This window comes from Nothoprocta perdicaria, unplaced genomic scaffold (assembly GCF_003342845.1).
Source record: "Nothoprocta perdicaria isolate Ctin4 unplaced genomic scaffold, notPer1 scaffold_32, whole genome shotgun sequence".
Taxonomy (NCBI): domain Eukaryota; kingdom Metazoa; phylum Chordata; class Aves; order Tinamiformes; family Tinamidae; genus Nothoprocta; species Nothoprocta perdicaria.
In genome coordinates this window covers 3,985,511-4,000,469 of record NW_020455555.1, presented here as the reverse complement: position 1 = coordinate 4,000,469, position 14,959 = coordinate 3,985,511, and the positions used below count along the sequence as shown (strand labels likewise).

Sequence of the window (14,959 nt, the reverse complement as noted above, 5' to 3'; positions counted from 1 at the left end):
CAGACATGTATGTCTGCTCCCAGCCTTTGTGCCTCCAGAGGAAAGACTGAACACATGAAAAATTCAGAATCCAAGCAGAGAGTACATTCAACAAACCTCTTCCTATTCTTAATTTCATGATTCAAGGACTACACTTCAGAGGAGGAGAACACCAGACACGGTACAACAGACATTCCCCTCCTCTGCCATTCAAATGCGAGAGCATTCTGATAGCCTGTCGAGCTTACAATACTGCCAGCACTATATTCTCTGGTATCACATTCCTAGCCTCGAACAGCCATGCTGTTAGTTTCTCTTCAATTAACCTGAAAAGTCACTGCAAAGCACTCGCTACTATGTACAGGAGGAGTACATAGAGTCTCCGAAGTCCTCCAGACTCCTGACCCCAACAAACAAACACTCAGCAGTGAAAACTATGTCCAAAACATCAAATAGGTAGACAGGATTATTTCAGCATCAGGCTATGGAGTCTTTTCTTGACCTTTACCTCAGCATTTAACAACCCAATGCTCTACAACCCACTTAAATGCTGCACAGAGCTGGATTGCTTACAACTTCCCACCATTGTTCCCTTCAAAGAGCTGTGTTAGTGCAGATGGGACTGTAGACTCCTTCACAAAGCAAACAGACTCAGCTTTGTTTTTAAGCTACAACACAGCAGCAAAATTCTGTGGGGAAAAACTGAGGTAAATACCAACATTCATCCAGCAGACAAAAAAAAAATAAAAAGAAAATACTAGTCTAAACCTGTAGTTAGATTCAGTATTACCTCTTTTCTTTGCTATATTAAGTACAGCTTACCTTACAAACCACAGGTAAAAAGGGGAAAAGAAATTTCACTTCTGGAGAGTATCTAGAGGCTTCAGCTGCTTTATAGCAAGCCAATTTTGAAAATACATGCAACTTAACCTTGAATAACAGGAGCTCAGGCCTGCTACACGGCCTGCTGGACATCACAGCACATACCCAGGTCAACCAGAGGCCCGCATGGCAGCTRCTCTCCACAGAGCACCGGTCACCCCTCAGCACTAGCCAGGCCTGCCCCGCAACCACCTTGAAGCCCTTCTTCAGGAGTTAATTCTGCAGCCACCCACACAAGCCCTCCACTCTCAACAAAACTAAAAGAAATAAAGACCAAAACAGAGGTGGCGTTAGGCAAACGCTGGGTAGAAACATCACCAGCGGTGAGGCTGCATTTTCGGCCACAGCCCACCCTGACCCACCGGGACCCAGAGCTCCTGCCGCCACCACCTACGGGTCCCGCGGGACCCCCGAGCCAAACGTGGCCGACCAGGCGCGCCGCTCCTCGCACGTAGCCGCCTCAGGGCGGGGCGGGGCGGGGCCAACGCGCCTCACCTGCGCCCGGCGCGGCGGGAGGAGCCACGGCTCGCCCCGCCCCTCGCGCCTGCCGCCAACGGCCGTAACGGCCGCAACGGCTCCGCGTGCCCTGGCGCGCTCACGTGACCCCCGCCGCAGTGCCCCCCCCCCCCGCCTCCCCCGCAGGGGTCGGCCCGGGCGGCCGCACCGCAGCGCGCAGAGCCGCGCAGAGCCGGAGGCGGCACCAGCACCAGCACCAGCAGCGCCTGCCGCGGTCCCGCTCCGCGCCCAGGTGAGTTGTGGGCAGCGCGGCGGCGGCGGCGGCAGCCGCAGCGCGGGGAGCCCCGGGGCGGCGGCGCCTCAGCCCGGCGGGACGCGGCGCGCCGTGAGGCGGCGAGTGCCCCTGAGCGCGCGGCGTGGCGCGGGAAGCGCGGCCGCCCAGGCGAGCTGGCTGCTTCGTTTACTGCTCCGTGAGGAGGCTCTTCGGAGGCGACTCTCCCGCGGCCCCCGTCCTCCCCCAGACTTGGTGAGCAAAGCAGAAACGCGCTCCCCTCTTGCTTCTCGGGTATCCGAGTGCTCCGTTCGTCRTAAAATTAAAGTTTTCTGCCGTGTGCGTTGTCCGGGCGCTCTCTGAATTTGCCTGGCTTGAAAAGCAATTTACTGAATTAACGTAGCATGCACGGAGATAACTCGGACTGACGCACTAGCCAAGTAGCATCCGTCGCGTGGGCAAATATGGAATTTTCCTGCCCTTGGCTTTCTTTTTATCTTAAATCATTAATGGGTCCCTGTATTACATGAAGGAATTTTGCAGTTAGTGCCTAACACGAATGCATGTGGTGGGCTGGATGGGGGAGGATGTATCTCCAAAACCCTGGCACAAGGATGGGGGAGGATTTCCCCTACTTATCCTTGCGGATGTTGAGGAGCTGAGGAGGAAAAGCAGTAAGAAAAACCTTATCCATGTGCAGATATCGGGAAAGAGGAATGAGGAGAGGCAAAATTCACCTTTATGTGGGGGCTATGGCAAGTTAGTGCTCCGGTGTGGAAAGTTTTGTATAGCAGCTCTCTAGCTAGATGCTATCCTAAAGTAGCCCATTAATGGAAATCATAGTAACCTGTCCTCTTAGTTMCTCACTAAGCACTGCCTGCTGACCTCACACATCTCCTGGGATATGTTACTCTTATCTATGTATTCAAAAGTTAAAAAAGAAAAAAACCTTTAGGTCACCGGGTGAGACAGCAGGTGAAGGCACCTCGTTGGAAACTGAAGGTAGGAAGGCTAAATGCTCATGTTCAGCGCAGTGTGGTGAGCACCAAGGGTCTGAGGGCTTGTTGGGGGCAGCGCTGGCCCAGGTGTCGTTGGGAAATAACATTTATCCTGGATGATGAGCTGCTTGCAGCAGGTGAGGGTGTTGTAGTGGAAACAATGGTAGCAGAGATATGAGGTTTTCTTTGTTTTAYTTCTTCCAGTGTCTGCATTTTTAAAAGCAATGGCCTAAAGTGAGACCATATTGAACGTAAGAGTCTTGTCATATTTGTAAGCAGTCGTTTTCCTTCCATGTAAGTCCTTGAAGCTTAGTGATCTTTGAGCTGACTGAGGTAAAATACGTAATGCGACTAAAATCTTAAACCAATATGCAGAGACAAAAGGCTAGTCAGGTGTAGAAAGAAGCACATAAATACTTTGGGAGCRTGACATTCTGCAATATTGTGAGTCTGGTAACTAACAGGAGGAGATAAGTAAACGACCATTCTGATGCTCTCCAGGGCCGGCATGCAGGGCAGGAGCTGCACGAAGCCAACTCTGTTCAGCTACCAGCTCCTGGGCACTYGGAGAGAGAAGTTTTGTGCTTCATCCTCTGTGCTCCCCAGAGCACAGGTGGTCATCACAGAAATGGACCACCTGCTGCTTGTACTGTGATAGGGGCAATCTTTGCAAATTGGAGTTGTAATTGAGTAACTCAAGGCTAGTTAAGATCAGAAAGCTTTCTTCTACAGGCCTGACTATCTTCAAAACTGGAAAATGGAAGTAAGGTGAGGAGGGGCAGCATCATTTTCTATGAAGCTGAACTTTTAGACTTATGCKTTAGTAATGATGAAAATCAGGTTTAGCTGCGTTTCTGCCTGTTTATCCCTTTAAACAATAGGGTTGACTTTACAGCATAAGAATTAAAAATCTCTGCAGACAGAGTCAGACTGTGGCCTGTAATAGGGCAGTAATATAAATAATTCATGACTTTGAGCAAGAATCATGAATGAGATAGCAAAAGGACTTTGCATATCTGCCTGATAATGAGAAGGACCTTAATGTATCGATGGAGGCCATGGCTGTGGATTTTGATGATGGCAAAGTGAGGAAAAGCTGATTGAAATGCATGAGATCTCAATGAAATAAAAGCAGGAATCTTCAAGTAGAAAATCAGATTCCCTTTTAAAAAGGGATAGTATGGTAGAAGCTGCAAATGATTTCTAATCTGGCATCAATACTGAGGAAACAAATTAAAATTTGAGTGGTACAGTGTCACATAAATAGGTATTTAAGCAGTTTGAGATTCTTGTGTGTGGTAAATACCACGATTTCATTCACTTTTGGGTTTAGTTTTGCCGCGGGTAGACTGTGATTTGCTGGGCTCACCAAGGGAGCTACCTCTGTCTTAGTGAAAGSCGATGAGGAGGCAGTAGAGCTCCTGAGAGTCCCAGAAGTGCTAGATAGTGGGGACTGATCACGTTCCTCAAAGTACTAGCTGTGCTCTTGCTAGTACACCCAGGACGCAGCTGACTTTTTTTGCTGCACTGCTGACTCGTGTTTATCTTGTTCTCCAAAAAATCCCAGGTCTTTCCTTGCAAAGCAGCTTTCTAGCCATGACCCCTAGCTCTTGCAAGAGGTTATTCCATCTCAGGTGCAGGAGTATGCATTTGCCTTTGCAAAGCAAAGATGTGGTGTTCAGCATGGATGTCTGTAAAATAGCCTCTGGAGAAGCAATAAGGGATTTCTTTAGCTCTTGCGTTGATTTGAGTGGRTTGCATAATCCACAAAAGTGGAATGAGGTGTTACCTTGTTATCTACATTCACACTCACTGTCATCTTTGGGTTGGGAAAGGTTATCTGCAGCAGGTAGCGATTTCTGCGATCAACTGACTTTAACCCTAAACTCAGCTCTGAAATGTTACCCTTCAGAAAGGAGAAGCACCTCGCAGGGCATTAGTCTCTTCAGCTGCAGAATCCACCCTTTGCTTCTGCATTTCAAGCTAGCCTGGAATGTCTGRATGCTCCATGGCCCAATGAGCAGCCAAGTCAGCGTCAGAGGTGAAATCAATTTTGCCCTCACCTTAGTTCTTGGAAAGCCTCAGTCTTGCTCCYGGATGAGAACAAAGCTGCAATAATGCAGACATTTACCAAAACCAACACAGCGCTTCTAGAATTCATTTCGTTTCCGTCCAAAAGTGGAAGCAACACAGGAGTGCCAATCTCTGTTCTCGTTATCAGGCTGTCAGTCCATATTTTAGACGGTCTTGTTGCCTTTAAAGGATGGGCAAAAAGCTCTCCTCGGAGTCTGTTTGCTAGCCTACAAAGAACCAGTTCACTATGGTACAGCAATGTTTAGTTATGACAGTGGCTATTTTCATATCTGTATTCAGAGGAAAATTGTTGAAAAATAAAGTTTCTTTTTCAGAGTTGTATCAGTTTCCAGTTGTGCTCACATTTATGTACAAATGACTTCTTCAGTCCACTGGAATCAAAGGCTTGTCTTTTAGTGCGATCAGGGGCTTGCCTGTATTTTAATATGCTCGAAAGACTCATTTGTTGACTGCTTTTATTGCAGGCCTGGTTTACCATATAAATAGACTACAAGAGATGTCTTTGGTATTGTGTGTGATTATACTTGTAGACAGAAAATAGTAATATAGTAATAATTTTTTTCCTTCCTCTGTCTCTCTTTCCTTCCCCCTTTCCAAGGGAAACACAGTGAAGGAAGACATGAAACATCTTTAATAGAATTCTGCTTTTGATCAAGCTGGTAAAATGGATGCGAACATTTTCTCTTGTGAGGTAAGTATTTCCAACGAGAAGGGTAACTGTAAATTAAATGAGTGGGACTTTTTTCTCTCTATCATCACTGCTTTTCAGGCTAGCAGTTTTTAAAGTTATAGCATCTCCAACTTGGTCTATTTTATACTGAAAAACTTACCTGGAAATATCTTTAATTAATCTTTTCACTTACAGGATTAGTCAGCTTTGTTCTAATTTTTCTGTAGATAAAAACAAATGTATAAATGATTTGTGTTAGTGTGAAGCTGGAGTAATGGGTGGCCTCTGCACATGGTAACTTTTGACCCAATGTCAAGCCCCCTTTTAAGCACTGAAGAAATGGAAGTTGCTGTGTATAGTTTTGAAGCGTGAATACTTATCCAGATGGAGAAAACAAGGGGGTTCCTGGGGTGAAGTTAGGGTTTGTACCACAAATATGCAACTTCTTTATGCAACCCCTCTGCTCTTGCTCTGAGCAGYCTATATGGAAGGACCCAGTCTTCTGCTTGATGCCAGTCTGAATTACAGGTATGTATTAATAAAGCTTTTGCCAAGTCTCATAACCAGCTTTGAAATGTTTATGTACTGAGATGGATTTTGKTTGGTTTAAGAGTTATTGAATGAAATATGTCTCTTTAATTCAGGACCATAAGAAAATTCAGGTTATAAGGAACCTCAGGAGGTCATATAGTCCAACCCTCTTCTAAATTTTACAGTAGTCAATGAAATAAGGTCATTTTCATCCCTTGGCCATTTCAGAAAGCTTTATGTTCAAAAACAATAGGAAAGGTGGATTTATATCTTACTGTCTGTATTAAATGTACATATAATACTGCAGATGGGAACAGAAAATTCTACTAAAATATGTTGGAAAATATTTAGGTGGRGTTTGTAAGGGAATGGTCTGTCCTACTGGGGTGGGAGAGGGGAAAGGAAACAATAAATCTGTTACATACTGGTTTCCTGCGATGGCAAACGGAACCTCCACAGGTCATCTAACACAGTGGCGGGCTGCCATTGTTTTCAAGACAGGGTCCTTGCAAGAAGGACCCGCTTCCCAGGCGTCTCTAGGGAGTCTATTTACTTTCTCATGTAAGCAAAATTGCTTTCTCATAGCAAAGGAAAGGGAAATGACTGTGTTGCTCTACTGATGCATGCTACTGAAACATTTCCTCTGGAGTGTAAATATTTGTTCATGGGAAAACATAGTGACAGTGCGAATAAAAACAAGCGTCTTGTCAGGAAGCAAAGGGAGCAATTTCTTCCTGGGCTTTCAAAATACCAAACTAGTGCTCCCTCCAACTAYTGTGGATGACCAGATAGAACATTTAATGAGCCTTAGGACTGACTGCTTCATTGTTTTGGCCACGGACGGTCATCCAAAAAGGTGGTTAACACTGCTAGAAGGAAGCGAGTTCAGCATTCAGGGCCTGATAGGTGGAGTGCTGAAGTGAAGAGACACAAGGTTTGTTTTGGATTTCTATCTGTCTTAATGCACTTGGAATTGATCCCTCAAAATTGGCAATTTAATAGCTTTAATAGTTACATTAGTAATTTAATGAGCCCCCTCCAGCATCCAGACGAATGTGTACTTCAGTGAAAAAAATAGAGGTCATTTTATAGGTAATGCAGTCTTGAAAACCACTATATAATATTACATGTGTACAGGTTGCAGTGCCATGAATTATTTAATATACCATAATAGTGATCCTAACATCATGGAAGTACTCATTAAGGCAAATGGTTCATCTAAGAACCCTAGGATCTCTCTGCAGCATCCTTCCAGTATCAAGTGTCACTCACTGCCCAGCCTGATTTTCTCTCTCTGAAGGAATTTCTGAGTAATGGTGTTACAGAAGAAGGTTGTTCTCATGGAATATACTCTGTGCAAACTGATGGCTCGCAATTCTATTTCTGTAGCTTCTGTGACTGGGTCTCACTCCTTGAAGAAAACATACCTGCAATTCTAGTATAAAATTTTAACTTCTTTAGTACAAAGTCACGTGGCAGGTCAGAAAACGCTCCTATCTTTGGAAGGAATCTCTTTGCAGAGGTGGTGTTATTTGCTCCTTAACATCCCAGTCGCAGCTTATTTGCTTATGTGCTTCTGTGTCACTTTAGGCATTATGAGATGAGTTGTAGTAAATTTAGCCCTCTGGTTTAAGAAGCTATTGCTCTGTCAGAGCTTAACTTCCTCGCACAGTCAGTGGAATCTATGGGTATGTTAACCACTTCAGTGCAGAGTCTGCAGATTTAATACAGCTTCCAGGTGGAATGGGTAAAAAAAAMCAGCTCTGCACTGTTCAAAACTGGCAAAAGGGGTGGTTTGTGCACTGTGAAGGCAGTAACCTCCAGCAGAGTTAAATGTAGCAGAGGAAATTTTTAGTCTTAAACTTGCTTGAGTTATTTCTTTTCTGATTGCTAGTGGCTACAGAATAGTAAAATTGGAGGTCTGCTGTGTGTGTGCAGACTTTCAAGTACCGAGACTTCAGTTTTTGCTGCTGTATTGGGGCAGAATGTTCTTCTAGCAGGGCTCAAAATGGGTAAATGTTTCAATTATTGTTCTGGGCAGCAGGTACCATTTAGACTCAAGATGAATGCATCTCCCTGCTAAAGAAAAAAGAGGTTCTATTTACTGTTGTGACCTTTTGAATGTCCACAGGTTTCTCCTCTGTAATTTATGGCTTTTGCTTAATACCCAGAGGGCATAAATTTGGCTGTTCTATTTCAGAGCTTTGTTTTCCACTGCCATACATGCCTAGAAATATTTGTGGAATTATTGATCACTAAATAWGTAGGAATCTCTAGCAACATTTCAACACATACTTTCTGGTCTTCTAAGGAAGCCTGTGGTGGGCCAGACTTCTCTTGAAGCAATACAACTGGCTACATTGGAATTTCTCCAGGGGTGAATTTGATTCCTTTAATCCGCCTTTCTTTGTATGTTTGCAACAGTGGTTCCCACTGGCAACGCTATAATTAAGGAACTGTCTGCATTTTACTCACAATGAGAGTACAATAGCATTCTAGCTGTAATTCTGTATTTCATTTAGAAGCCTAATATGAAAAATAGGTGTTATTCACCTATTTAAAATTGGAATGGTGGGAAGTCCATCAGATATTTAATAAATATAGTTTAGCAGAATTGTGTTGGCGGTTGCTTCTGTAAAAGATTTGTATTTTTTTCTGAAAACAATGTATTTTGGACATGAGTAGTAAGACGAATGCACTCAAAGCTTCTGAATTGCAAGAAGTGCAAGCAGAGAACAGCACTTGTACTGACAGATAGAGGCAAATAAAACTGCTAACTTTTGTAATTCTTCACTTCTAACCCTTTTTCCCCCAAAGAGGAGTCTTGCCCTGACTGAAAGAAGGCTGTAATGAGTTTGGTAAAAATCAAAAGCTATATGGCTTGCTACCTTATTTTAAAGAAGAGAGGGGGGAGAGAAAAAAAAAAAAAAAAGAGGAGGGTGCTAGCATGATTTATAATACTTGGCCAAAGTAAATTCCAAGCAATGAGTGTGTGAGAAGTTTCACGGCTCTGGAATACCTGTGATCTTGGGAATCGACCCTAGGTACCAGTTTAAGCACTAGCAAAACCATGCTAGTGGGTCTGGTTGTTTTCAGTTGTGAAGCAGAATTTTGTCCCTTCGCATATTTATTCTCTGCAGATAGCTGTTTGTGTATGTGTGACTGGAAAGTGATGTCTTTCTCTCCCTGCTCTGCAAATCACACGGTGCATTAGTACCTGCMATCCTTCCAGCTTTCTGTAATCTGCATTTCAGACCTTTAACAATGATGGGCCAAAAGCCCCTGCAGGTACCAAGTTCCATGTCCTCTGTGAAAACTTTGTGTATGTGGCAGAAAGATACTTTTTCATGTTTGATTCTTAAATAATAACAGATAATAGCAATAGTAGYGCTTCTTAAAGGAGAGTCTTTTTAGTAACTATTTTTGATAAATGTAATTAGGAAAGGGCCCATCAAATCGCCTGCTGGTGAAATGTGTACACTGCTTTCATTTCCTGCTTCCAAGGCTTCTTCCTCAAACTACAAAAGTAGGTTACTTATATGCATTCCTCTGCTATTGCAGCAGTAACTGTAATCCTTCAGCCATGCAGTTTTGCTAGAATTTGTATAAATTACTTCAGGGAGAGGAAAATGTCCACCAGAACCAACCCWTGTAATCTCCTATTTTCTGCATGTGATATAAACCTTTGACCCATAGGGAACAAAAGAAAATGTAAGTAGGTTTGTTCAGATGTGCTGAATAAAGCATTAAAATAGAAGACCTGTATTTGGACAGTATAAGCCTGGCATTGGCATAACCCAGTTTAACTCAGTCTCTGTTGGAACAGCGTAGCCTTTGCATGGGGATCTGTGCTAGCATAACTAGTGTTACCAGCTCGTTGTTAAACCGCGTAAATGGTTGTAATGGACACAAGGTCTTGCGTTCCTGGCAGAGTGTTTCAGAAGAGGAGGATGTGCAGAACAAACAGGAGTTTCAGATTTGACTTTGCGTTTGGATCTTAACGATTAAAGCCGTATTGTGCGGAATTGTGCTATGCAAAATAGTTGAAGACTTGTGCTATAATGTAATTGCAATTGTGTTGTAATACCCTAGTAAAATAAGTGATGTGTGTTTCAGTACTATTTAGTTTCAGCTACTTCAAGTTTTATGCTTTGCTGCTTTTATTCATCTTTATAAAACATGCATGTTGCAACTAGTTGTTTTCTAAGGCCTTTTTCTTTTTTTTCTCTTGAATAGTCATCTGAATTGAAGCCCATAGAAGTAGATGGAAGCTTTTCCACATCTGTTTCAGTAAGATTATGTAAGGTTTAAAAACTGTAACTGATTTTTTTACATTTTTTACTTTAGTGTATAGCTAACTATAGGGAGAATTGTAGAAGAGTAAATCTTATTTCCTGAAACTGCCTCTCAAAGATTAATGATGGTGAGATTAAGCTGCCCTTGATTCTACTGTTTAATCCAGCTTTCTTGGTTTGGCACCCTGGAAAGAACAGGATAGCTATTGGCTAGTTCCTGCATGTCAGCAGTGTTTCAAACACCAGCAATACCAGCCTAGGACAACTGTGACAGCAGGAAGGAAATCCACGCCTGTTCTCTTCCCTTTCCCTGTCCCCACACTCTGCTTTCCCATTCCCATAGTTCTGAGATATTTGTGGCATCTTTGTCCAAGACTTGTCCTCAAGATCTCCTTGCAGCATAGGCACAGAGCTCCTTGAATTGTGCCTTTAGAAGGTATGCAATGTTCAGCTTCTAAAATTTTAGGCTATGTTTTTTTATTTCCATATAACTCTTGGTATGTTAGGTGAATTTTACAAGCTTGCAAAGGCAGGAAGAGTGTTTATAATGAGTGAGAGCAGTTCCATTTATATGAGGCTTTTAGAGCTCAACAGCTTGCAACAAGAGAGAGGAGCAAAGACCGTTTCCCATTGAAAGGTGCCTCTTGCAGCAAAAAGTTTCATTAGTAAAAAGTTCCAAAGATTCTATGTTTGTGTAAAAATCAGTATTCAAAAAAGGCAGTTTTCACTAATATACCTAGAGGAAGGAGACAGACCAACAGCCAGAAGGTGTAGACAGAGAAATTTTTCTTAACCGACTGTTCTTCATTGTGACTCATTTGTGATTGAAAGGGATATATTAAAAAAAAAAAAAAAAGTTGCTTTAAAGGCCATTAACATCTACTAAATGATAGAAAGGTTATGATAAGCTTTTAACACAATTATAAACATACCAGTACTACAGATGTGATGAATGGATATCACAGTATAGACACGAAGTCAGCTTCTYAAGGTGAGGATTTGCTTCTGGAACTAGGTCTGTGTGTGTGTTGTCCTGTGAAAGGACAGCAAAAAAATTATTCTGGGAAGAAAATGTGGGTCAGGTAAACCCTGGTCTGTGAAGACAGGCAGTGCTTAGAGACAGATGTGCTAAGAAATGAAACTTTTTTTCATTTTAGTCAGATTTTCACTGTCGATTTAGGCATAGCATTAGCCTTAGTTTTGCTTAGTGTGCTGTAGAAAACTTTGCACTCCAGCAGACTGCAATATAATGCAAAGCATTCTTACTAAATCGATAGCTTCAAAAAGCCCCTGAATGTTGGGAATAGCTGACAAAGTAGACATATCTAGAGGGCTGGGAAAGTCTTGTGGCATTTTGATGCAATCATTTATAGTTTCACTCCCTTGCTAAGTAGTGAACGGATAAATATTCATGAAGAAACCTTCCTACTAGCTGTTAATTCCCATTTAGCTTCTGCTTGGAATTGGTATTGTAGACTGATAAAATATTTCTTATATGCTAATGTAAGGGTCTAGAAGTGAAGAATATAACAGAAAAAGTAGGCTGTTACAAACTTCCTACCACAAAGGGAAGTCTAATGTAAAACTACACTATGAAACAAATTCTTCATGCTGCCTTGCCCTCTCTGGGTTTTAAATGCACTGAGCCATGTCTCTTCCACTTCTTTTGGGAGACTATTATATAACCATTCAGCTGTTCCTCTYGCTGTTCTTAGTATTCAGCCAAAAATTTATTTTGCTTAATTGCATCCTGTTACACCTAACTGCAAGCTGGGAATGTATAAATGAGTCTACACCCTCTTTTGGGCCAGAGTATGTGGCCTGTACCGAAGTATATGAGACTGAATGATTGCAGTTAGTGAAGTACAGGGTATTTAGGTCCCAGATAAGCGAGACTGATTGTGGCAGGACATTACAAACTAGTTGGAAACGGTCTCTGGAGATGATGTGGTCCAACCCACCTGCTCAGCAGAAGCCAGATTTTGAACAAATGATACAGTATTCAACTACCTCACTCTGAAGAAGTGTTTTCTTATGTTCAGGTGGAACTCTCTGTGTTTTCAGTATATGCAGTTTACAATTCAGTAAGTAATTCCTAAAAATTAACCAGTCAATAAGTGTAGAGTGGTCCCATTTTAGAATATCTCTAGCATAYAGTGGAGAGAACATTGTGTATGTTGCATGCCTCAGTCTGCAAACTGAGACAGAGTTGTATGGGGTATTGTGAAAAGSGATGCAGCTGACCTAATCAGTTTGCTTTATTTCACAAATGGATGAGAGCAGACACTGACATCATTAAATAGAAGCGTCCTTGCATCAAATGCTAAAGTCGGCCCTTTTAATACCAAAGGGAAAAAACAGACTGCGCGCAGTGGTCAACCATTCTGAAAGCAGGCTCGTTGTGAATGTGTCAGCGTTTGCCATGGGAAAGTACKGCTCTGAATGCAAGCCCACTAATACAGAAATTGTTTTGAGAGGAAATGACTCTGATTTTATTTCAGCACGTATAAAATATGCATTTATGWAGATTTTTTTCAAAGTATTCTCATTTTTTTAATGGATAAAATCTGATAGAATGTATACCAACCCATTGCAGACATAGTTAGAAATGGTTTTGATGTACCCACATAATTAACACCTCTAAGYCTAATTGTGTGCATGTGAGGAGGGGAAATTATCCAGCTCCTGTCATTGAAGTCTGATATAGCAATTCTCACGCTGCCAGTTGGCCGGGACAGCCTATGTTGCGTACAGTGGGTGCATGGTAAAGTCCATAAATGAAGTACCCCATGCCCCCTTACTTTGGTTGTACTTCATTCATTCATTATCTGCTGTATTGTTGAAAGCAGGATTCATGGGTTGTTGGGAGCATATACCTGTATGGCATACTTCAACTTCTTTGTGCATTTATTTCTACTTACAATCTTTTAATCTTCGTATGTTCTTAAAAGGTTTTCCAATGTAAAGTGCCCCTCATTTGGGGGACAGAGGAGAGGGGGAAGCTCCAGGTTATCCTAAGCAATGGATTTTCATTCCAGGAGTGTTCTGGGCTGCTTCTGCAAAGTCGGATCAGTCCTCTCTGAGCGCTTGCTYGAGCAAACTGTGGTAGCTCTTGGGGCTGACGCGTTCAGGCGAGGGTAAGGTGGCTTAGGGACTCTGCATGTGCTTGGGAGYTCCTGCTAAGAGCAGAGGGGATGTGATCTCTTCTTCACAGCTGTTCTGAATTAAAAGCTTTAGTTGTTAAAGTGTTGTTAAAAGCACTTAATGGAGATGCAGTGATGGGCCACTTGGCAACCTATAAACATGTTTTAGAGAGCTATAGCTGCTTGGTAAAGCCAGACTGTGGAGTTAAATACTAGTCATGGTCCAATGCCATCTTCTTGGGTTGCCTCYAGAGATGACACAAATTTCCCTCTTCTGCTCCTTCTAGCTATTAGCCACCCCTAAAAACCAATAAGCAAAGAAAAAAACCCTCAAATTCAAGCTTGTCATCTGGAGTATTTAATCATCTCATTAAGTAGAGCTTTAGCAGTCATATTTAAGCTGTATGTAAACTGAGTAGGAATAGTTGTGGTTTATTACTGTGCTTTCATCTATGAATGTCTGGAAACAGCTGGTTGCTTTACACCCTATTAGAGATGCATTCCAGCCAGGTGTAAAGGTGTGTGGCTCAAACAAGTTAATGGTCAAAACTGTGTGCTTCAATGTGGGGAAAAATTTAACTGTGATCCAGTAAGATGATGTGGCAGAGGCCAGAGACACTCTAACTTCCCTGGGATTTTATTTTGCGCTCCGATGCAAAAGCTGCAGAGTGGACTGTGTAAGTAATTATACGTTATTAATAAGTACTGTATGATGGTAAAAGTTAGTGTAGGTGATCATTTAAACAGAAACTGCACAGTAGCATGCAGCTCTCTGGGCTTGGGAAGCCTTCAGGTTGTGGATACCCTTTGATGGAATAGGATAAAACAAAGAAACTAGAAAGTGTTTTTCTGTATGCCTAGCAAAAGCAAAGCTCCGTTTCCTTCTCTCTTTAATCACTTGACTAATCTCTTGTTGTATTCTGTTCAGTTTCCCTGTTAGTCATTAGAATACCACTTYCTCCCCTCTTCCTCCTTCTCCTGTAGGAAGGTCTCGTAAGAGGAGTGTAAGCGAATCTCAAGCTAATTTCTGTTGTAACCGGAGCTTTTAGGAGTGAGGACGCGAGCGGGCCGGGGTGTTGGGCAGCGCTGCCCTCCCGGCGTTCCCCCACAGGCCGCGGCTACACCCGTGTCTAGGGCTGGGGGCGGCTTCGCGCGGGGGCGCGCGCGCTCGGCACGTGGAGCGCGGGGCCGCGCCCTGCCCGCGCCGCCGCTTTATGAATGGGGCGCCGCTATAAATAGCGCGCGCGCCGCGCACGTCAGCAGGCGGGCGGCGCGGGCCGCGCAGCGCGGCCGTGGGGCGCATTGGCGCCGCGCACCCCCGCGCCGCCCCCGCGGCCTGGGAGCGGCGGGAAGGGCGCCCGCGCCGCCGGTAGGTGCCGTGGGCGCGGGGCCTCTCCTCCCCTGCCCCGCAGCGGGCAAAGGCAGAGGGCGCGGGGCGGCGCAGGGCTTCCCAGGGTTTCTCTGTCTCCTTGGGTGTTCTTTCGTGTTGTTTGCTTGCTGTTGTGCTCCTCTCGCCCGCTGTGTCCGGAGTCTGTTGTGGGTTGCTGTGACAACAGCAGGAGGCTGCTCTCGGGGCTCTTTTGCTGGGCATCTGCCTCCAGCTTCCATTCGGGACCCAAGAGAAGGGGTGCAGAGGGAAA

At 43.7% G+C, this 14,959-nt stretch overlaps 1 protein-coding gene across 2 annotated transcripts in view; it reads left to right on the top strand.

The window, feature by feature from the left end:
• Positions 1–1,590: 1,590 nt before the first annotated feature.
• Positions 1,591–14,959, top strand: part of RHOBTB1 (Rho related BTB domain containing 1) — a 41,147-nt gene continuing 27,778 nt past the window's right edge. The window contains exons 1-2 of one of the 2 annotated variants that reach the window (XM_026043070.1): positions 1,591–1,609; positions 5,279–5,371. The gene's annotated coding sequence lies outside the window, so the exon portion shown is untranslated. Of the gene's footprint in view, positions 1,610–2,706; positions 2,724–5,278; positions 5,372–14,959 lie in introns of those variants that run through there. The other variant, XM_026043071.1, reaches the window with a different exon arrangement.